Source organism: Falco biarmicus, chromosome 13 (assembly GCF_023638135.1).
Source record: "Falco biarmicus isolate bFalBia1 chromosome 13, bFalBia1.pri, whole genome shotgun sequence".
NCBI lineage: Eukaryota > Metazoa > Chordata > Aves > Falconiformes > Falconidae > Falco > Falco biarmicus.
In genome coordinates this window covers 6489954-6513464 of record NC_079300.1, presented here as the reverse complement: position 1 = coordinate 6513464, position 23511 = coordinate 6489954, and the positions used below count along the sequence as shown (strand labels likewise).

At 45.6% G+C, this 23511-nt stretch overlaps 1 protein-coding gene across 2 annotated transcripts in view; it reads right to left on the bottom strand.

The window, feature by feature from the left end:
• The window catches only part of FNDC3B (fibronectin type III domain containing 3B), a 209629-nt gene extending 186349 nt beyond the window's left edge, over window positions 1–23280 (bottom strand). The window contains exon 1 of one of the 2 annotated variants that reach the window (XM_056358484.1): window positions 23074–23280. The gene's annotated coding sequence lies outside the window, so the exon portion shown is untranslated. Of the gene's footprint in view, window positions 1–2881; window positions 3084–23073 lie in introns of those variants that run through there. The other variant, XM_056358485.1, reaches the window with a different exon arrangement.
• Window positions 23281–23511: the final 231 nt, after the last annotated feature.

Genomic DNA, 23511 nt, shown 5'->3' with positions numbered 1-23511 from the left:
CAGCGGCTGCTGACCCCGCTGCACTGCAAACGAACCCTGCAGTCAATGGGGGAGCAGGCAGCAGCAGCGCTAAAGTACACTTTACTTTTACTACAGGGTTAACCAGATCACAAATCGCCAATTAAATCCTGCTTTATGATTTAGGCTTTAATTCATTACGAACGCAAAGGCAAAACGTGGAACCAGTCTGAAGCGCTTTGCTCCAGCTGTCCCTCTCCCCAGGCTCAGCCCTCCTTGCAAGTCAAGGATTTTTTAATCATGATGTTCAAAAGTCTCTTTTTAAAAAGAATCTAATGGTTAATTGCTGTACGTTGTTGACAGTGACAATTACCAGCCACTAAATATCCATTGCGAAACTAGACACACTGGTGATTTACCACTACATAAGCGGGGTGTATTTTTCTGTTCTCCTCCAAAGCCTTCCTATTTCTTCACTTAAGGCGTAACAACTAGCAACTTCTCATCTCCTGCAACGCACAAGTTTCCATCCCCCACTTCCATTTTGTGGATTTTCTGCCAATAGTACTGTTGAAAAATAAAATCTTGTGGACAGGAAATACCCTGCACAAAGGATATCCAGTTTTATGATACTCAAAATATTGTGCATTCCTCCTCACTGTCACTGCGCAGGCCAGCTGTTGGCGTGTGAGTGGGCACGTAATGCCTTCGGGTGGCCGGGAAGGGCCCCCCACGCATCCCCCCCAGCGGCTGCAGCCTCACACCTTTGGATAACCAGCTCCTTCAGATTTCCTTAAGTTTTCCCTTTTCTCCATGCTCAACTCCAGCCACCACACTGCAGTCCCAAGAGACGAGATGCAAGGCAGCTTTCCAAGCAACGCCGGCTACCAAGAGCACATCCTCCTCAACCTCTCCTGATAACCTGCTTTATTTACATTATGCCCACAACCCTCATCTTGGTGGCCTAATCTGATGTAGGTGCCTCAGCTTTTCAAGAGATCCCTTCGTTTAATTTCCTCAACGACCGCACTCCACAAAAGCAAACATCCTGTCCGGTCTCCAGAGCCAGATCCCGGCGGCAGGCAGCTGGCAGCAGCACGGGCAGGAGGGGAGCGAGGATGAGCAGCACAGCTCCAGCCCATGCCAGGAGCCAGTCCGTTCACCAGAATGGATCAAAAGTTATGGTAACAGACGTGTAGTTGTAAGGGAAAGTTTGACATGTTCAAGCATCTGGCAGGGGGGTGGTGCTGGAGCCCCCGGTGCCTGTCTCACCTCGAAGTTGGGCTCCCCGTGCAACCAACTAGGAGCCGAACAAACATTCATCATTAGGCTTTTGGGGGTAACAGTGACTGTACAGACATTCTAAGCTTTTAACGAAGTCACCAAAATTACATGATGTAGATACCGGGGGACAGCCACACCATAACCTGCTATGCAACTCTTCCCTGCTTGACCAGCTTCAAGCCCCATCAAACTGTATCTAAGTCGACAATTCACGTCTAACATTTTCTCAGCAGTCAGTAGCTTAACAAGTAAACTTGTTAAATTTCTTTAAATGACTTGTATGAAAATCAGGGTTCAATCCCCTTAAGGCACTCGGACACATCAGTAGCCTGCTGTTTCCTCCTACAAGGACACCAACATCTCAAGCTAAATGCAGAGGAGCAGCTGAGGTAAAGCCAAGGCTGCCATCTCGGGAGTAAAGGTGGCTGTTCAATGACAGAAAGCAAGCATTTCAAGAAGAAAAACAAAAACTCTGACAGCACAAAATTGCAGCCATAACACACAGATCTTTTTAGATTAGATTTCTCTAAAGGTTTTTAAGTGTCATTTATTATGCTGCTAATCAACAGACATCCAAATCTGGCCCCAGTAATAAACAGTTCTTCCACTTTACATCTTTGTTAGTCTCTATTTAAATATCTCTCTTCTTTATAATATCACTGCGGTTTGACTGGAGACAACTAGAGGCTAATGCTTGATTTGTGGAAGACTTAAAATTAACACCCGCTACCATTTTTAGCACCCCATAAGCCATCAGGCTTTTCAGGGTGTTTTAATACAGCCTTAGCCAAAGGATATTCTTATTTCAGTCAATTATACTTGCAACAGCTGACAGTCTTGTGGCTACAGAATACCCGTTAGAAGGTAAGGTCCCCATGCACCGACTCTTGCGTCCTGACAGCCCGTATACATTAACACACTCTCCCAACCCTGGCGCACCCAGTGCAACGCTCGACGCCCACTGACCACCACGACGTGCAGGGCCATTGCCTGCTAGGTTCCTTGACACCACCCTTAACACAAGCTCAAAGGTAAGTATATCAGAGGGGATTTTATTCATACAGTTCAAATATAAACACACAGCCACAGTTTTAAAAAGCCACACAGGATCAAAGGGAGAAATCGCCACTTTCACAAGAGAAACCTCCTGCGCCTCCTCTTGTGGCAGAGCACCCCTAAAGATATTTACTCAACTACGGCCACAGACCCAGTTTTCATAACAGTAAGCACTCACTTTTAAAAACAGCTCTGCAGAAAGAAGTATGCATCTTGTCAAACACCAGATGCTGGGACACACTCAGGCTTCAGCCAGCACTGCAGCAACAAAAGGGAAATTGTAGTGGGTTTTCCCAATTTCTGTTGGCTTCACCTTGCTAGCTGGCACAGGTTAGATCCTACTCTGTGCCCTACACGAACAACTGATGCTCAACTCAAAATCCAAACTACAGCTTGATCTGCTCACTAATCAGAGCAAGCACTTCATACTAAAGTCATGTTTATTCGAGAGCGCTCAGTGCCTGGGGGAAAGGTGCTTCTAGCATCAAACGTTTTATAGCCACAGCATTATTTCTCTGATATTCAACACCTGCAATCACAATTTACTCAAATCAGCGAAGGAGCATCACAACTGCCCACTCACCTCATGACAGCTCCCAGATGAAGCTTGCTGGTTTCCAGGTGTAATTCACATCGGATATGCGATACCTTCATGTCTCCACTCCTTTGAGATCAGCCTGCTGTCCCACCACCAAGCCCTCAAACTCACTGAACTAGTGGGTCTGAACATTTAAAAGCTGAGATCAAGCCATTTCCAAGGGTAAGTACTTTATGTCAGACATTGCCAGCAAGCTTTGACTAGACTGCAGGAGCGAGGAAGAGAATTTGAAGAGCGTCTGCTCCGACACATCTGCCCACAGGGCATGCAGGGAGGAGAGCCAGCAACGTAAGCAGTGAAGTCTTTGTCCTTAGGTGACACCGAGGCAATCTACACATGCCAAAATTGTTGTGCAATTAGTATGTTCTTAATTTTGTACCCTTAGAGAAGTGTACTTTATCAACCGAAAATAAAGTAATGCAAAATAAAGCAACCCAAATAACTAGTTAAAAGACGTCAAATGGAAGCAAAATGAAGTGCCTAATTATACGCCATCAGTTCAAGCGTACAACAAAATACAGACCTATTAAAAAAAAAAGCCACTTCCTAAATTAATCTAAGCAATCTAGCTAAACACCACTGCTGAGTCATACCAAAGAGAAAAAAAGTTAAGAAACTAAGACAATGGTCAAAATCTTTCCAGTGAGGTTCTATAAGACCTTTTCAGTCCACTGAAGTTAACTGACAAACCTGAACCAAATCCACAAGATTCAAAGCTTCCTGCGAGACAGTCTTATGCAACAAAAATCATTTGAAGACATGACAAAAAGTATTTGAGTTTTTCTCCACTATTCATATGAACTGTACACTCTGCTGCATCCTCAACTTTTATTCTCAAAGCAGCATCTCTACCTCCAAAACCATTAAGCTTACTGAGAAATAGATGTTGACAGGTATTAATTAATCTGGGAAAAACTTCTTCAAAAAACTCCATCCCCGTTATTGCACTTCTTTGACCCTCAACCAGTTCTCTAATGCTATCGGTTCACATTATCGGTCAGGAATGTGCAATCTAAATGCAAGCCATTGAAGATTATCAGATCACTGACAACATAATTTTAACAGCTTAGAAAATTAACAGGTTTGGGGACAAATATCTTGAAAACAATGAAGCTATGCAGATGTGCATCAGAGAAAAGGCTCCCTATATGCTTGCCAGTTTTATTAGTTTTATTCTAACCTGAGTAATTGCTACAGAAAATAAGTGTCTGTAGGAAGGTGCGGGAAAGGGAAGAGGTAATGCAGCGTTTCAGAGGATATAAAGTGCCCTCAATGTTTTTCCAAATCCAGTTTTACAGAACCCAAGTGTCTAGTGTAACGGACATTTCCGATCTCCATTTCTGACAAGCTGGTTTTGTTTGTTTGCTTTTTAATTATAAAAGTCACCATCGCTACTTCAGTAACAAAATCCTAGCATCCAAAACCCTTCTGTGTGTTCTGGAAACAGCAGCAGCACATTTTGCAGAGGAATATTGTAGCATTTGCAAATATTGTGGAAATAAGTTTTTCCTTTTAAAATCAAAACAATTGGTAGGAAAAATAAGGCATTTTCAGTACACTATACCAAGCACAGTAAAATTCAGTCCTTGAGCAGGAAAGCACACATTTAATTGAATCAGATGGGATCAGGGCTCTTCTTCATTAGAAGTAAAGTAGATGCAGCGTTGTAGTATTTGCCAGGCTATTATCAGTAGTTTTGCAAAAATAAAGGTAAAAAGATTGGGCTTTGAGTTGTTTCGTCTTACGTACAATTATTGGCAATTTAAAAAGATTTTCAGGAAGACTTTACAAAAACATTTTCAGAAATGATCAAGAAACTTTAAGCTGCACTCAGCATGCAAGTTCCCATCAAGCCACATTAGCAGTCCTCTAAAAAACAGAATTAACCAAAAAGATGCTTGGAATTCTTTCTGCATTACACAGACCTTTCCCTGTCCAGCATCCCAACTCTCCCTCACGCCTACATTGAAATCATTCACCCACCCCTGGGCCAGACAAAGCCTACTGCTGAAACCAAGTCTCCAATGATGCAAGCAAAGAACAACAGTGAGCGCAAATGTAGCCATGGTGTAGGTGAACCTATATAAACGCAGCTGACCTCAATTAAGTTAAGCCCACTGCTTTAAGAGCAGAACTCTATCTCTCTACACACACACAGGGAAACACGACCCAAGGGCTACATTCTTGGGTGGAAAAACCACAGTCTCCATGAAGTATTGCTCCATATCTCAGTAGGCTTCTTTTTGGATGCATCCTAGTAGCTGAGATTTCCAACAGAGGCGTTACTAAAAGGACATGTTAATAATCTAATAGTTCTTTACACCGCCCGGGATCCAACACACAGAAGAGGCACTTCTGTTACAGATACCTTTCTGTTACTCATTCCTGCCTCTGTATTTCAGCATTAGAATCGTGCTTGCGCCTCAAAGCTCACTATCCCTTCCCCCATAAGGACAGAAGTCAAAGATCCGTGGACAAGCACTTCGAGCCAAACACACCCTTTGCTATTTCAGCTTTACCATAAGCAGATTACAGCTCAGCTGTATTCCGTCTGAACTTTTGTTTATCTCTTACCAATGCTGCACTAATTATCCCTGACAAAAGACAGACTTCAATTAACAAGCAGTGACCGACTTCTATCTATAAACTTTCTTGCCTCTGCCTCTAAGTAGCTATCAAATACCAAATTTTAGCAGCGAGTAATTAGGAGAGATTCTTACCGCACAGCGTTAATGCTGCATTCAAACAACGCAGGAGAGGCGCAGGTCGCAGGGGCTGCCAGGGACACCCCGGCCGTGGGAGAAGCCACCACGCACCTCTGCCCGCGGCTCCCAGCCCTTCCACGGATCCCGGGTGTTTGTGCTCTTGCAGCACACGCTGTTCCAGGAAGGCTAGGTGGCTGCTATTCAGTACAACGCGTTTCACAGTGAGTAAATATAAAGACAGACAAGATCTCCGCCTCAAGCCGTTCAGAAGAGAAAGGGAAGATCTTTCCTGACGCCTTCTCGCCTTGTCGAACAGAGGATGTGAAAGCCTGTCTCTTCAAATGTGAGAAACAAAGAGCAGGGACGGTTTCAACAGAGGAAGAAACTGAGGTATTGGGACAGATAGCTAAAGCAAACACTAAAGGAGAGCAAGTTATTTGAATCAAAACCAGGTAGCTGAGCTGTTCTTTTAACCGGCACATCACTTCCTAAGGTGTACTACAGGAACACTTTAAGAGAAAGCTGTCCCACATGTGCACAGCAGAGCCCCGAGGAAACCAGGAGGCTTTTAGCTCCAACACTTCTGCACTTACCGTCTCTTAACCCTCTTCCTTTCGTGTGGGAGGTGGTGGTCAGGGGACAAGACTAGCAGACAGGGAGAATGATCACTGATGCTTTGGTTTCAAACATCTTTTTGATTATGGTTTGGTTTCAAAAGCCTGAGTACTGCAAGACTAAAGCCAAAGTAAAACACATCACATGTCCGCACGAGGACAGACCCCCTCGCACTGTACCTCAGCAGGAACATCCCAGCAGGAACATCCCTGCCTGCTGGGGGAAGGTGCTGCTGTGGCTGGGGAGCCAGCCTGGCAGCGGGAAGCCGGCGGGGCGCAGGGGGTACCCCAAGGCACACCATGCCCCACTCGGGCACCCCGCCGCCGCAGGAAGGACCATACGCCACCGACACCTCGGAAGCCACAGCTCCGCTGTTTGAGCCCAGGTTCAGGGAAGGCTGAAGCAAGCCTACTGCCAAGCCAGCACCAGCGGAGCCACACCAGAACCCCCGCTGCTGCCCCTCTCGCTGTGCCAGGATGGCACTCGCCCAGTGGCAAGGCAAGTCAGACCGCAGTTTAACTTCCAGACCAACCCCGGGGTCTAACTCGCCGAGGCAAGACAAGAGGAGCAATAGGAATAAAGGGTGCTGGAGGCAGGACTGACCTTTCAGCAGCAGCGCGAAGTTAGAGCTGTGTAATCAGGCCATGAACTTGCACTTTGATGTACATCTGTAGTATTTTATCTATCAATATACACGCAGAGTTGGATTGCAGCACCTCCTTTTTTAATATCATGATGTTTGACTACTTCACTGGGATGATCCGCCAAGTTCTGTACAGCAAACACTTGTGAAACCATTTCCTTCCCCCACTGCCTACGAAGTATTTAGAGAACTATTTGATTTACACCACAAAGGAAATTCAAACATAGCTCAAGAGCAAACAAAACTTCACTACACCATACACATAAAAACTATATAAGATGTGTGAAAAAAAATGTCAGTGTTTTCCTATCCTTCTGGCTTCTGCACACTCAGCTCCCAACAGCTGGAAGTTTCATCTTCACAGAACCAGTCAGGACCATCCCATGAGAGCTTTTGAAACACCACAGCAATCAAACATTATTAGAGGGAGATTAATTGGAGTTTGTACATGCAGTTTAGATTTAAAACAACGAATGTTCATTTCCCAAAACTGATGAGGATTGCGAGGAAAAACTGACTTGAAAGAAAATTTATGTATGTTACAATTGTAAGCTCATTTAAAATATATAATTTTTTTAAAGACAGACAACTGGAAATGAGAAATTACGATCCCCTTGTTTGAAAAAGTGGGAAATTTTGGCTAAAAAGCTATCTTGACTCCATGCTAAAAGAAAGACAATATAAATGTAATGCAACATAAAAAGGAGTAAAGGAGGGAAAGAAGAACTGTGATGAAAGTGAACTAGAACTACAGAACACTGCTAAATGAAACCAAGACCGAAGTCAAGACAAGTCAAACCAAAAAAAATAATCACAACTTGCAGGAAAACAGAAAACGAGCTGCTTTTAAAAATAAATCAGGAAAGACTGAAATCTAATAGTAGTATAACCCCACTGCAAAACAGAAATGAAAATACAGCTAACAGTGCAAGGAAAAAAGCATTTAATGAGGTTTTCTGCTCAGTATTCAAAAAAGGCAAGAAACAGCCTGATGAATTACCTCAGCGGCCAAGTCAAACCCAGAATCTTGCAATTAAGTTTTGGGTTAAGCCTTTAAGGAAATGCCTAACCTACTGTCAACAACAGGGTGCACTGGTGTGGAGGGACGGAGGGGAGGCCATACTGATGCAGCACCAGTAGCTGAGAGCGATGCAAGATGACCAGTGCCATTACATCCCATTAGCAAGGCACAGCTTTCAGACAAAACAATCAAAAGTCAGCGTAGGATTCCATCGAAAAGGAATTCAAATATATGAACATAATCAGCATTGCTGTTCTATATAAAACAGGTCCTGTCAAACAAATCCAAGTGCACCCTCTAACAAGATTACACCTTTGGCTGGGAAGATAGCCGTGTTAGCACACGTCTATTCTTCAGCCAGCGCTTGACTTAGTACCATGCAACACTGATAAATGAGTTAGCACTGCATAATCAAAAAGAATTATCTTCAAAGCATTAAGAGCTGGCAGCTAACTGACCACAGCTTAAATGGGGAGCTGATAACACGGTTTGTGCATCAGCCATGCCATGGGTGCAGCTCAACGCATGGCGCTCCAGCAGGACTTACAGCGCCGCGCAAGATTTATTTATGTGGTCCCAGGGCCAACAAGGATCGGACATTCAAGAACAATAAGAACCAGTGAGCAGAAGCAGCAGCCAGGCAAATCAGAGCTGGGCACAACATTAAAAACCCGAAATCCGAAGATTAGCTACTGAAGTAGATGGGATCAGCCAGGGGAAGTGAACGGTATTTCCTCCTCTTAGGGAAGTAGGACTTTATGTGCTCACCAGGAATATAAATTACAAGTAAGCCAGGATAACCTTACCCTTTCTAAGAAAGAACTATAACTTTACTAAATTAAGCGCATGCTGTACTGCCTACTGACAATTTTACTAGCTTGCAAAAATCTTAGCTGGCATTTGTAAGAAAACCATTTTCACCCCCCTCACCTGTAACAAGTCAGCCTTTTACAAAGACTTCCTACAGATACAACATAACATACTAAGTAGAACGCAAACAGTTATTACCCTCTTGCCAAGCTGTCAGCAATCCTCCTCTGGGAGAGGCTCGCAGAGGTACTGGAACCACACACAGGCACTGCCAGGAGGCTTGTCAAGTCTCTTGCTGGGGAGGGAAACCCCCAGACACATGCAGACCACTAATAAGACTTCTAGTCCAGCCTCAATTGGAGCAAGCCCCAGCAAACAAGTATCTCCAGTTATTTCACTTCTGTGTCTTGTTTTCTCAGCTGTAAAATGGGGATAATGAAATGCATTGCCTCTGTGAGGTGCTTTGGTATCTACGGAGAGCAAAGGAACGACCACATTCATTTTTCACCAACGTTTATTTAATGGTTTCTTACTACAATTGACAGCCTGTCCCGGTCAGTAACGCTAATTAAAATTATCAGTTGGCAGGACCTTTCTGGCTGTCCACATTGACAACTACAAATTCACACTGCAAACTCTGTCATATGGAGCTTCCTAAATTAGGAAATGCTTAGCAGTTTGTAGGTGGGATCTAAACCACCGCACCCAGCTGCCCACATCCAGCCACTCCTAAATAAAACCCCACAGACCACTGCTGCTGCCTGTGCCGTGGCCCTGCCAACCTGCTGGCAGGTCCCCTGCCTGCCCAGCCCAGGGATGCTCCATGCTCCCTCTGCCCCTTCTTCCCCCTTCCCAGCCAGGTTCTTCCAGCCAGCTCCTGCCCTCCTGCTCTCCCACCAGCCCTTGAAGTTAAGTTAGTTCCTATTGCCCATGTTAACTCCTCCCTTGCCATACTGGGCTGAAATCCCATCAGAACAATAAAATCAACTCTGACATACTCTGCACCAAGTCAACCATGATTGAACAAGAGGCCACAATGCAAGACGCCATTCCCAGCCATTTCATTAACTCCCCTGCCAGAGACTTTTTAATTTAAATGGAAAAAACAAACAACAACAAACCAAACCAACCAAACAAAGAACCCCACTTCACATGCACTGGCTTATTGTGATTATTAATTAGCGACAGGATTTCTGATAGCGCACACCCCCGGCACCAAAAGGGGAGTGAGGGGAGTATGTGTGCATGCTTGTGAAAGCATTGTTCCTCTGTCAATACAGCTCATCCTCCAGCCCATCCAAGTTCTCAGCTGCCCAGTCACACAACTCTGAAAGTCAACAGCTGGGTGTTTTATAACCCTGGAGAACTCACAAGCCAATCCTTACACTGCTGGCAAGGAGCCTTGGCCAAAGCCTGAGGACCCCACAGGGACCATTCCTGCCCCACCACACTGCTTCACCTTCCTCCTTCAACCCACTGCCAAGGAAAGCGAAGTCCACGCTTATGAAGCCAGGCAGACAGCAGTTTTGTAAGCAGTTAAGTGATAGAGGCAGGCGTACTGAATTGCATCGGGCAGTGGCTGGGATCCAGGATCTGCAACCATCTGGAAGTTTGCTTGGCTTTTGTTTCAAGTCTCCAGCACTGATGGATGGAAACAAGCTCCCAGTTCTTCTGCATTAACATCAAGACAATTAAAGCAATTTCGCACCCACCCACCCCCCACCCCAAGTAGCTCAGAAATGAAAGCGCATCACACAAGCTTAAATGAGACAGTGTTGATATATTTAAGTAAAACCTGACTCTTTGGAATAAAAAAACCAACCCAAAACAAAACCTCAGTTCAATCACAGAAAACAGCTTTGTCAACAAGTTCCCGTGACTCCTTGTTGTAAGAAGAAAACACTCAGATGAAAGCCGGCAGAAGGACTCGCTGCATCCTCTCTCTCCAAGAAACATTAACTGCTGCCTGACAAAAGCCTTTCTGCTGAGAAAGGGAACACCACAGGCCAGTATTAAAGCAGTTTCAGCGTAGCTACCAAGCAATTAGCTAGATAATACCTTCACTCCATGCTGATTTTTCCTTTTCTAAAGTACTGGTGCGAGCATAACTACTAATTTGTTGTTTGTACAGCCACTTCCGAAGTTGCAGGTGACTCGATTTAGGTTTTCCTTTCCATATAACTGAAAATATTTCTATTTTGGCATTGCACATCAGTTCACTAATGTTTTTTGGGTGGTTTGTGTGTTGGTGTTTTGGGGTTTTTTTAAGTTTCATGTTGTTTTTCTGGATAACTACCATCTTATATCGACAAATATAAATTCAGACATTTTGATTTTTAATTATTTGAACTCATATTTGTGGAACACCAATCTTGTTATGTTTTTCCCCCCAGTGCCAAAGCATAAACAAAGTTGAACTTGTATTCTGATTTTGCTTTGAAGCTTGCAATTATCCTGAAGTTAACATGCTCCTTCCCAGAGATTATCATTAGTAAAATTCTGGATACAAACCTCTGGGCTTTACTCTGATAAGTGATCCACCACTGTCACAACACAGCTTTGGAAAACACCTTTATCGTTTGACCTGATGTTCAAAGCTCTTTGAAAGCTGCCTATCTCCTTTCCTGAAGCTATGGTACATCAGGACCTTCTACCAATAAAAGTGAGTATCAGTAACAGGCTATAGGAATGAAATTCCACCATGATCGCAGCCATATCAAAGTTTCAGCACCAATACTATACAGCTCCACACATCCATTTTTTTTCATGTCTGCTTGCACGTGAAGTTATGTTTTTTATCATGTTGATACATTAAAAAAAAGATCAGGTTTATAAATTTTGCTGTTGCAATGAATGCCTGGAGTATTTTTGTCACAATATTCCAGGACAAAAGGTCCTTTTCTGTTCTCCCACTTCTTCAAATCACTCTGCCATTTGTACGCTCCTTATCCATACATGAAAATACAACAGCCACATACTCTTCCATAGCCTTGCATAAAGCTCTATACATTACAATTCACTAGGTCTTTCTGCTTGTCATAAGCAGTCTCTTGCTTGGATAGCTGGACTGGTTTTGGACTAAGCTGTCTGATCAAATTCTGAAAAAGTCTTTACTGACAGCTTGCATCCACGCATTCATCTGCTGACACTGGCTTTTGGCTTAAATAGTCCTGTACACCTTCACAGTGTTTACATCTATTGGATTTAGAGATAGTGAAGTTCACTGGAACTTTTTTCCTTGTTTAATATTTCTCTATCTTATAAGAAAGGTTTTCTACACTTCCACTCACGCTTGTAACCCTTGCCCACAACTAGCACTTCAAATTTTTCTGTCTTTCCCTAACAAAGGTGATCAGAATGTATACATTTTTCAAAGTAAGTCCCAGAAGGACTAGCAAAAAAGTATGACTCTTCCTTCCCATCTCTATTAAAAGCATAATAAAAATCCACCCCTTGGTGCATGCCTTTTTTCATGGCTGTACCACCACTTCCAGACCACACTCACACTATGCTCGAACAGTACAAGTAGTTGCACAGCAAAGTCTCTGTATCTGCTTTACAAATCCTCAATGCTCACACTGATCACAAAGGTCAGGAAGAGATGATGTTGGCAGAAAAAACATCGAGCAGCCACGCTAAATCTTTGTCTAATGCATTAGAAAAGAATAGATAAAAATGGTTGTTTTCTGTTTCTTCCTCCCAACTGCGTATTTTTGCATATGACAAGAGTCAGGCTTTCATTTGTTTCCCCTTTCCACCTGCCAAATCCCTTTGCATTTTTTAGAAATGCACTAGTTGTTGAATGTTGTGAAACATTTTCTGGGAGAAGTGGGGATGTGCAAAAATGCTAAACCAGAGATACCTTAAACATTATATACCCAATAAAAAATACTCATTGCAGAACCAGTCAAGCACTTCCAACATATTTACAGAGAGTCAGCTTGTAAGATTTTCTTCATCTGAATTGCCTAAATTTTGCATATAGCTCCCTCAAATTGCCTTGCACTTGCCATGCAGTAAGAAGACGAGCAGCCGCGGCAGGCCAGCACAGGCAGGACACCGATCCTGGGGCAGCTCTGCACATCCAGCCGTCCAGGGAACCACCAGAAGACAGTTAAACCTTGTTGGCTTTACAGAGCCAGGACACCGATACATCATTAAGACACCTTAAATATATATATATACACACACACACACACACATACCTAATTGAGTAATACCTCTCCTGAGGACAGAAGGAAAGTTGACAGATCCAACCTGCCATCCCCACACGCTTTCTAACCCAAGTACAAACCCGAGGCTAGCCCAGGCACCCGGCCAACGCTCTGTATTCCCCTCCCGAAGGGAAGCGGCAGATCTCCCACTGCCACGTCGCTAACCCACAGCCAGAAAGCAGCACCTCAACCCTACCCAGCGCTGCCCACAGCTCTGCGGCAGAACCGTGTCACTGCCTGTGATGAGGATACATCAAATTTGCTCAAAGGCGGTACTATCACTGTTCAACTGAACTCAATCACGTAAGAGAGCATACTACTGTACTTGCTTATATTTCATTTAGAGAACACCACAGAATCTTAGATGACAGCAGAGCCACAAATAATACACTATCTACCCGCAAACTTTTTCATTCATTTTATTATATTCCTTGTCTTCACATATTTGTATTTTCTACCTCGCAACTCTCGCATTTCTGAAGATACTACAACCACTTATTCACTCATCTTTGTTCCCTTACACTAACCCAATAATTCAGGATGCACTGAGATGAATACCTTGTAGTTTAAGAAAATTTAAGGAAGGAAGAAGGAAATAGAGAAATAAGGGTTTATTGAGATAGATGAGAAATGACCCAGATCTGCTAGCATGGACAACACTAACAGTCTAGAAGGTCTGAGGAACTGAAAAACATTTTAAAGCAACTTTTTAGAGCATAATATCATCCTGTTTGACTGCCTGATCAAGAAATGCCAAAAGGAAGTAAAACGGCTGATGTCTAACTTCAGTGTTTTATATCCACAAATATTGCCTTTACTGCAACATAACAGCTCTCACACATCACTGAAGCAACCTATTCAGATACTTCTGTAACCGCAACCTATTTAATGTACAAGACGGCTACACTTTAATTTTTGGGTATCTGAATGACTTGGCTCTTATGCTTCATCCAGAAGTGGCTGCCATGGAAGAGATCCGCGACCCTTCGGGTTGCACTCGGCAGGATTGCCTAACTTCCATCCCATCACCATTTCCTGCCCACTGAACAAGGCAGCTGGAACATCTGGACAAGCACGTCCAGCTCTGTTAACCGAGAGGGCAAAAGGTAAAGATAAAATACCACACACACAAGAGCTTGTAGAGAGCTGACACTTTAATTAGGTAACAAGACCATTCCTCTCCGTTTCAGATAATCTGAGCAGTCGTGGGCATCCAGCGCCCTGACCGCTGCTTGCGGTGCACGCTGACCTGAGGAACAGGCTTCAAATCCACAACAAGAAGTCTGCACTGTACATCTAACAAAGTCACAGAGGATGTTTATCTTCTGTGTGGTCGTTAAAAGCACCAGAGAACTTAATAAGCAATAATAAACATCTGTTAGAGCAGCATATGGAGTTGCAAAAATAAATATGTGCAGAGCAGAATCAAGTTAATTTTGCCACCAGCTGACATACAAGAAACAAGGATTAAGGCTGACTGTATGTAAGCGTGAGCAACCTTAACAACTCTGATCGCTTTTGCCCAATCTTGTGTTAAAATCTGCGGAACTTGTGCTGTGTTGAAAATCCCAGAATTTGTCTTTTTTCCTCTTTAGTCATAAGGTTTCTTGTGTATCGGTTCCACCAATAATGGAACCCCCACGTTCCGCACCAAGTCCTGTAAACGTGTGGTTCTAGACCTTCACGAAGCAAAACTGGAACATATGACACAGCAGCAAAAAATTCCGTGAGCCGTAAGCTGCTGCCTTGGTACGGCACTCTGCCCTCCCAGCACCGCAGAACAGCTCAGCACAGCACAGTACCTGCAAGGATCATGCAACAAGACACGCACTGAACACGATATTGAACATACATATGGATGTTCTCAGTTCATATACTCGGCATACGAACATGCAACAAGACACCCGTGTCTGGTGAAATCCGCTGGCTAATTCTGACCTCTGAACATAAGACACTATTACCTCAACTACATCTGAAGTTAACCAGAATGTGGCATATGAAGTCATTTTGGTTTGGTCCTTTAAGGTTTTTGGTTGGTTGGTTTCTGTTGCTGTTGTTTTGAGGTCCTGCCCTACTAAAATGTAATTTAGTTTTAAAACAAATAAACCCAGACAAAAACATACAAATAGAAATTGATGAGGCACCACAGGTGTGAACCACCTACTTGCTTAGGGGAAACAGAAGTATCGGAAAAATCACGCTTCACTTGCTTATTCTGAGAGCTACTTTCATCAGTATTACCTGAGACCAGGAGAGCATCTACAATAACCTAAATCACTAGAGGTGTGATCGGGGAACAGCAACAAAAACCACGTCAAGGGAGCTAAACTTATGAATGTATCAATACACCCACTGAATTCCTAGAAAATTAACCCTTCATCCTCAAAACATCTAACATAACTTTCCAGACGGTAAAAAATCTGCTTTAACTTCTCTGAGCGGAATGCCTGCAGGGTCACGGTGTGCAATACGAGCAGCATATCATGCTTGCAGCTATCAAGTCATTTTGCACCGATGTGGAATTTTAAACTTTGTCAGACTCCAGAGTTTATAATAGGCGAGTTATCTGCCACACAGTTGCCATTTTCCCCACCTCCCCCCAACTGCATAAGGTCACTCATGTAAGAGGAAACAACGTATACGCGTGCTCAGATATCAGCACAAACACAGGAAAGCACCTTTCTCTAAGGCACTGACAACTTAGACTGAAAGTAATAATTTATTTTTAATGTCAAGATTGTTTTTTCTGCCATCTCTTTCTCATCCCCATAAACACCATCAACCTTCCTGTAGCTCAACCTGCTTCTGGGTTTGTCACCGAGTCTAAGCTCTCCATAGACCACCCAGTGCTGCAAGCCACGCACAACTTAACTCCTTCAGCACCGCCACCCCCATGCCTCAGTGGTCCCTCCTCTACATGACAGCCACAACACAAGGCCACCTCCCTACATTTCCAATTCTTAGCTTCCATCCCCATCACCCTTCATCCATGTACGCTCTTACCAAACAAGCCAGAAAACTTCTGACCCATTCCTCAAAACCAGCTTTTGAAGACGCCCATGGATTTTCTCTCCCTGCATGGCTGGCTGACAGGTACCACCAACAATGACTCAACCTACGATCCAAAAGGAGTGCCCTGTGGTCCTGCCCGATCAGGCCACTTGGACTCTTCTGAAGTACTGGGGGATTACATACCACAGCCTTCTTGTGTCATTTGTACCCACCGCTGAGCCAAGACACAGCCACCTCGGCAGTAATGCCGGGCACACCCCCACTACGCATGTGGATGGACACGTTCCTCCCATACAACTGCCTCGTGTCCACATGCCTGCATTTTTAGTCATGCAAAGGCCACGCATCACACCCATTGCGTGAACAAGAGCACGAAGCAAAAAGGAAGAGGACAGCAGGGAATGCAGCGTGCCACAAACAGATCTGCAGCCCCTCCCTCACCCACATCTGAAGCATTCAAGAAAAGCCAGCAAAGAGCAAACGCTGTGCCAAATTAAGCGCTGTGTGTCTAGTCGCTCAGTTCCCCAGACACATGGATTGTCAGATGGCATTGGCTGCTCAGGACGGACACTTCTGCAACACCAAATGCTGCACCCCAAGCCTCCGGTCTGCAGTGCGACAGCAGAAATAAAGGTGATTCTCAGCCATGCAGCGAGGTTAACAACTGTGCAACCACCAGAAGAACATAAACCATACAGAGATATAATTAAAAGAAAAACCCTATCTTAGTATCAGAAACCATGGGCAGCCAATGAATAAGCGTGCCAAAGAAATGATGGGCAAGCACAACACTAAGAAAGGCAGAAGTCCTTAGAATAAGAACACTCATTAAAGCAGAAGCCAATTCTGCAAAAATCCAGAATAAGAAATAGTTGTTTTTCCATTTGCTTTTCTTTGAGATGCCACATCTAACACTTTCCAGCATCAGAAAATAAAAAGAGTTGTTGCTCTCCCCTCCCCAAGGCAGGCTTTGAAAACAAATTTCCTAGTTAACCTGGCAAAGTAGAAGATTTGACAGCAGTCGAGTGCCCCTCTGCCCAGCTCAGGGGATGACTTGATGGAAACCAGCCCTCAAAAAACGTGTTCTCATCCTTCAGTCAGTGCAACTGATTAGGAACAAATTTCTCACCTTAGAAGTCATCGCTCCCAAAGTAGCCTCAGCTGAAGGCAGCATTGTATTCCAGAGGAACAGCACCAACAGGTTTTGGTGAAAACCAACACCTCACTTTCTACCCCTTTTTTCAATTTTTAATACAATTACTAAAAAGGTATCTACTGGAATTACACCACAAAAATAATTTCCTCACAGCTTTAGAGTATCTCACAAAAGAACAGGATATTAATATCTGTGAAGTGGATTAAGAACTGGGAAAGACAAGGCGAACTTTTCAACTGTTCAAGCCAACCAAAAACGCAACTCAAAGGAAACACCAGCCATGTAACCACCCTTCTGCTTTAAGAACAGAGGAATGTGCGGGCAGGTATTCAGCTGGGTCTCAAACCTGCACCCAGTTGAAATACATCTAGAAGAATCAGGTACGTGGTATATGCCAATATGCCTTATCTGGTCACAAAAGAAGGATTTTTTTCCACTTTTCACTTCGATCTAAGCCATTATCCTTGACGCTAAAACATCAAATGGAAGGCAAAAGACTAAGTCACATGGTACAGCAACATGCTTCGTCAAGTAAGTCAAGCCCAAGCTGTGCCTTTGCTTTTCAACGCCACCACCTCTGTCAGTACTTACAGACAAAAGCCACTACTCAGGCTTTTGAGTTCAGGCATTACACACCCCAAATAACCCACCACCTCTGCTGTTCTGTGTTGCTTATGCTCTGTTAATTTATCCTAATAAAGTGATGCTTCAGTTTGCCACACGTTTGCTAGTAACAAGACACCGAAAGCGATTCTTTTTCTTCTGTGAGTTGACATTACATGAGTCTGCAAGAAATACACTGACCAGAAGAAAACCTACTCTCATTATCACAAACGCTATCATCTTTTTTTCTCTGCTGCATTATTCCACATCAATAAATAAATAACGAGCAAAGAACAATGCATAATACTTAATAACATACCTACATCAGCTCAAGTGTCAGCAAGCAGAAGGTCACGTTATATGAACTGCCACTGACTAGGCATATACTTCCACAATAAAGGCAACTTATAAAGTAGAATAAATTCTAGCGGCTAACTAATCTTACACTAAAGAAAAATAGTAAGGTGATCCTAAAACAAATCAGGACAATTCGCTACTCCTATGCTGTTTCTGCTACCCAGGTCCGAAACAATCACACCATTTTACTTCACTACGGCGTTGGCCTTGACTAAAGAATCGCGCAGAAATACTTGGGGCGAAAGATAACATGGGGATTTAGCTTATAAATGTTAGCATTTTATTAGTGGGTGTGTGGGGAACAGGGAGCAACCATGAAAAATTGACACAGCTGTACAGAGGCCCAGAGAATGACCTACAAACTAAGCAGAACACATTTGACATTTTTCTAGCTTAGATTAAAAGCGTGGGGAAATCTGCCCACAACATCCCAAGGATCTCCGAGGGTGGCAAGGGTCATCTAAAATTGTTGCGTATTGAAGTTTTTATTAAGAGCCTCCTGAGAGCAATTTCTTTTTTCTCTTTTCAAAACATTCCGTATGAAGCATTCCTGAAAGCATGAAGTATATGTTTAAATACATATATGCACACATACACACATTCTATTATTAGAGTCCTTTGCAAGGACCTAATAATAGAAACATCCATAATTACGTATAAGGCAATTATTAGAGACTCACATATAAAACATGCTTTAAGGTATTTGCATTGCTGCCACAGAATAGCTATACACCAGGTCAACAAAGAGAAAGCAGACAAGCCTATTAGCATCTCCAGAGAATTCCAGTGTTTGGCTTCAGTTATCCTAAATCTAACAAAACCAAAACAAGAGCAGAAACCCTGCTCTTGAATCCATCTTGTCGCTTCACTGAGCGGCTTCTAGAGGAACTAGAAGCAGACGCCAGAAGAAGTAAATGCCACATGTCACTGCATGAGCTGCAACCTTTGTCCTCTTCAAAAAATAATAGAACGTATATGCTTATATTACTTAGGAATTGTATGTTGCTTCATATCACATAAATAACATTATACATAGCTGCAGCTTAATAACCAGAGTATCTAAACAGTAACTTTCAGTATATACCACTGTTATAAACTGTCACCACCAGAAATGCCAATAAAGAATGTTTCTTACACAGCTGGTGGTGTAGTTGGCTTTTTGTCTGTTATCTGCTAACAAACACCACAATTTACTTGTAAACAAAGGATTCCTTAGATCAAACGCAGAAAGCATGTCACTGGAGAAGCCCTATGTTTTAACCTCTAAGCTCAAGAAAAGGCATCCTTTCCCAATTAAAGGCACTGTGAAGATTTGCTCAAAGCCACACTACCTGGCACCTCTAGGGAATACCGCTGCTCAGGATCATACTAACAGGCTACGCTCTTCTTGTGTACTTGCTCAACAGCACCATCATTTTTCATCCAGAGCAGAGCACAAATTTTAACACCCGCAGCAGTGTTTCTGAAAGGCAACTAATCTCTCCAACACTGTTACAAATTCCACAATAAATCATATTTAATTAGTCTGTGCTTTTTTTCCTGGCTGTCCGTAATCCAACAGAGAGGGGGCTTACAACTTCAATTTTGCAAAGCGGCGCTTACAATAAATTGGTAAAAAAACCGCGAAGCCCCGCATCCCCACTGGAAACTGTTGGAGTTATCTGCTTGCTGACAGCCCAACATTCCTGCCTGTAGATGGCCTGTTACCGTTGTGTACCCAGCCTCTCTTTCTTTCCACTGCCTTGTTTGAAGAACTTCCCTCTTCCCACATACCTTCCATCTCCAGGGACAGATCACACAGGGACACTAAACCTCGGCCGTAAACAACACGACTTTTGATATTCCTGTTTCTAAAGGATCCTCCACCGCTCAGCTGCTGCTGCTCAGCAGCGCAAAGATCACCTAGGCACAAGTCCTCTGTGCAACAACAAGTCTGAGAAAGCCTTTGCCTCACTGCTATTTTGCACAGCTGATACTTACACAGGGGTCTGCTGGCTTTCTCTGCTCTTTATTTGCTGCACATTAAAGGCTACTGCAAACAAACAGGACTCTGACAACCTACAGCATATTGCACAGAACCATTCCGATGTACTGGCACACCCGATTTCCAGACTTAACACCCACCACCACAGCATCCTTGGTGGAGAGGCAGAGACGCCCTGCGAGGGCATCCCAAACTGCCCGTCCTGCAGCTCCCCACAGCTCCCTCCATCTTCCCTCACATCTTCCCTTCTGAGAGGAGTGGTGAACTACACTGAGAAGAACAGCACTGTGGAGAATCATTTGTTTTATTCAGCTGTATACAGGCTCTTGGACTTTTAAGTAATTATACGTATTTTGTAGGAATTAAGATCCCCACACTACAAACATTTACTCATACTGTAAACTTTGGTTCCGCACTAGCGCTCACCAGACTGACAACCTATGTTTTTGAGGGAAGAGCCAATTATACTAATTAAAAAGTTCATGAATTCAACCCCACACATGCAGAACTTTACTGCCTGATCTGTATATAGTTTCTTGCACATATTTATGAACTGTAGAAGTTTAACTGCTTCTCTCTCTCTCTCATCAGAGCACTCATAGTAATCTATAAGGTGGAAAAAAAACCCATAAATTCTCTGCTAAGGAAGAGGCATGATGCAGAAATCTTCTTTCAGTTCACTAAATACCACACGTAGAAAAAAAAAAAAAAAAAAACCACAGCCAGAACAAACGCACTTCAGATTGGAAGTTGCAAACTTTTCCGAGAGTAAAGACAAAATGATTGCGGTATGGAGTTACAGCTCTGAGCTTCTTGGCTATAGAAGAATATCTGCTTATTTTGGATGTAACTTTCTTCATTTCTTATCCTTTGGCCAACTATAGGCTAACAGTATGAAAAACCCCTCTCATCGCTGTCCCAGCAGTGACCTCAAACCCAAACCAGATGAGTCCCGGTGGTTCAAAACAAAAAGAGAGAAATATTTGTAAAATATATCAACTTCCACACAGACTCATCTCTGAGCTACGTTATAAGCATAAATAGCTAAAAGATACTGAACTGGGAAGAGCAATATGCGATACTTCTGGGGCAGCAGACATTTCTGTCCCAGCAGGGTCCCAATACAACCACAAAGCACAACTGCTTCAAAAACTGAGAGGGAACCACAAAGTGCTGAAGATTAGGAGAAAAGCACTAACAGACCGCTTCTGTGCGAGACCCGAAATGACCCCGGGAACATCGCCAAGAATCATTTTCTTACTGGTAGCACCGGCAGCATGTTCTCTTACTGCCGAGATGCCGGTGGTAGGTGGGCAAGACCACCGGTGGAATGGGTGAGAGGAGCAAGATGCCTTCACTTGGGAGGCAGCCCACTGCCTATCCCTGAGGTTATGGAAGCGATGCCTTTATCTGGCTTTTCAGCCAAGCATTCATCATGTCATCTGTGTCTGGACCAGTCAATCCCCATCAGAAAGGAGCAGAGCCCAGACCAGTGGCACTGCCTGTCTCAACCTTTTTAAAGCGAGCTCAGCTGCAAAAAAGGTTGAGAAATAGTGTTCTAGACTTAAAAATGCATGCAAGTTTGAAATCCCATTACCTAGCACATTGTTAAGCTCGAGTTAGACTGGTTTGGCACCTTTCAGGAAGGTACTGGCTGAGCCCTGGGTTCTGCAGGGTAAGTGGTTAGAGGATACAGCAAATGCGGTTAGGGCACAGGGAACTGGGATTCGTGAATTCTGTTCTCACAAATCTAGCACGGCGTTCAAGTTTAAAAAAAAATAAATCGAAAAGCACAATAACAACAACAAATCCAAAATAACCAAAAAAAACCACCAAACAAGAAACTTCATTTTCCCGTATCTCTGTTTCCCCGTCTGTCACAGGGAAACTACCACTTTAAGGAGTCAGGCCAGTAATTTTAGGTACTCAAAGTGCACAAAGAAATGCAAATGAAATACAAACTCACTAATATGGAGAGAGGCATGCTTGCCCCCCGCCTTTTATTCTACAAATATAGATGGGATAAATGGTTCGTTACATTTACCTCCAAGCCGCAGTACCTTCGCCAAAACCTTATTTAAATAGCACATTTCTGAGAAGCGGGAAGGGGGGAAGGTAGAGGGGAGGGATGCAGATGTGGTCTTAACCTAAGAGAGGTTAAGCTTTTAAAAGAGTTTTTCTTTTTTCATTCCGTCTCCTGGTAGCATGCCATTTTAAAAAAGGTGTCTGGCAAGCAAAATAAAAAAAGTTTCCAGGGTTTTCCCTCCCGAAGCCGCCAAAGGCAAGAGCCGGCGGCGAGGACGAGGCCGGGAGAAGCCGCTCGCGCCTTTCTCCAGCGTTTTCTCCGCCGTGCCCCCTGGATCCCGGCATTTGGCAGGGATGGACGGAGGGGGCGGCGGGCGAGGCGCAGCCCCGGTCCCCACCTGCCCGGCACCCCGCGGCCGCCCGCCCCCGCCGGCCCCGGGCACCGCACCCCGCCGCCCCACGGGCACGGCTCCCGCGGCGGGCGGCCGAGGGCAGGGCGCGGGCCGCCGCCACCCACGCACCCACGCGTGCTGCCGAGCGCCCCCAGCGCCCCCCGGGTTCCCCCTGCCGGAGCCCAGCGGCCGGCCGGAGGCGGTGACAGCGGCCGGGCTGGCAGCCCCGCGGGGTTCCCGGGCGGTGCTGGAGGGCCCGTCCCGCCGCCAGCCCCTCGCAGCGCCGCTGCCGCCTGCCCGCCCGGCGCCGCCCGCCGCGGGGGAAGAGCCGGCGGGGCCCCGGGGCGCCGCGACAGGCACCGGGCGGGGGGCGGGGGGGCAAGGCGCCGGGAGAAACTTTCCGCCAAGTGCGGCCGCGTCCCGCCGCAGCCGCCTCCGGCCGCCCCGAGCTCCCGCCCCGCCGCCGAACAAAAGAGCCGGGACCGGCAGCGGCGCCTCGGGGCGGGGGACGCGGCTCCCCGGGGCTGCCCGCCGAGCCCAGCACAGCCCGGCCGAGCCGAGCCCAGCACAGCTCAGCCCGGCCCCGCCGCCGCGCTCCCCGCCCGCGACCCCCTTCCCCCGTCCCCCGCCACGTCCTTACCTGGCGGCGAGCTGGTGCGGGGCGGCGGGCCGGGCCGGGCCGGGCGCGGCGGTGAGTCCCGGCTAGCTGGAGCAAGCGCTAGGAGGGCTCGGCGGGGATTCCGCCATGTCAGTGATGTCGGCACCACATGGGGCCCGCGGCCGGCCCACGCTACCGCGCACTCTGGAGTAGAAGCTCCCGCCGAAAAGCCGGCTGAGGCGGCGACGGCGGCGGCGGGGCGCGCCGGGCCTCCTGCCCCCGCCCCGCCGAGCAGCCGCTCCGCCCCGCCCCGCCGCCTCCGCCCCGCCGCCAGCGGGGGCAGCCGCTAGGGGCGGCCCGGGGGCGGGCAGCGGGGAGCGCGGCCGGGGCGGCTCGGGGCCGGGGCCGGGGCCGGGGCCGGGGCCCGGGCGGGTGGCATCGCCTCGCAGCATGCCGAGGGCCAGCCCCGCCGCCCCCCGT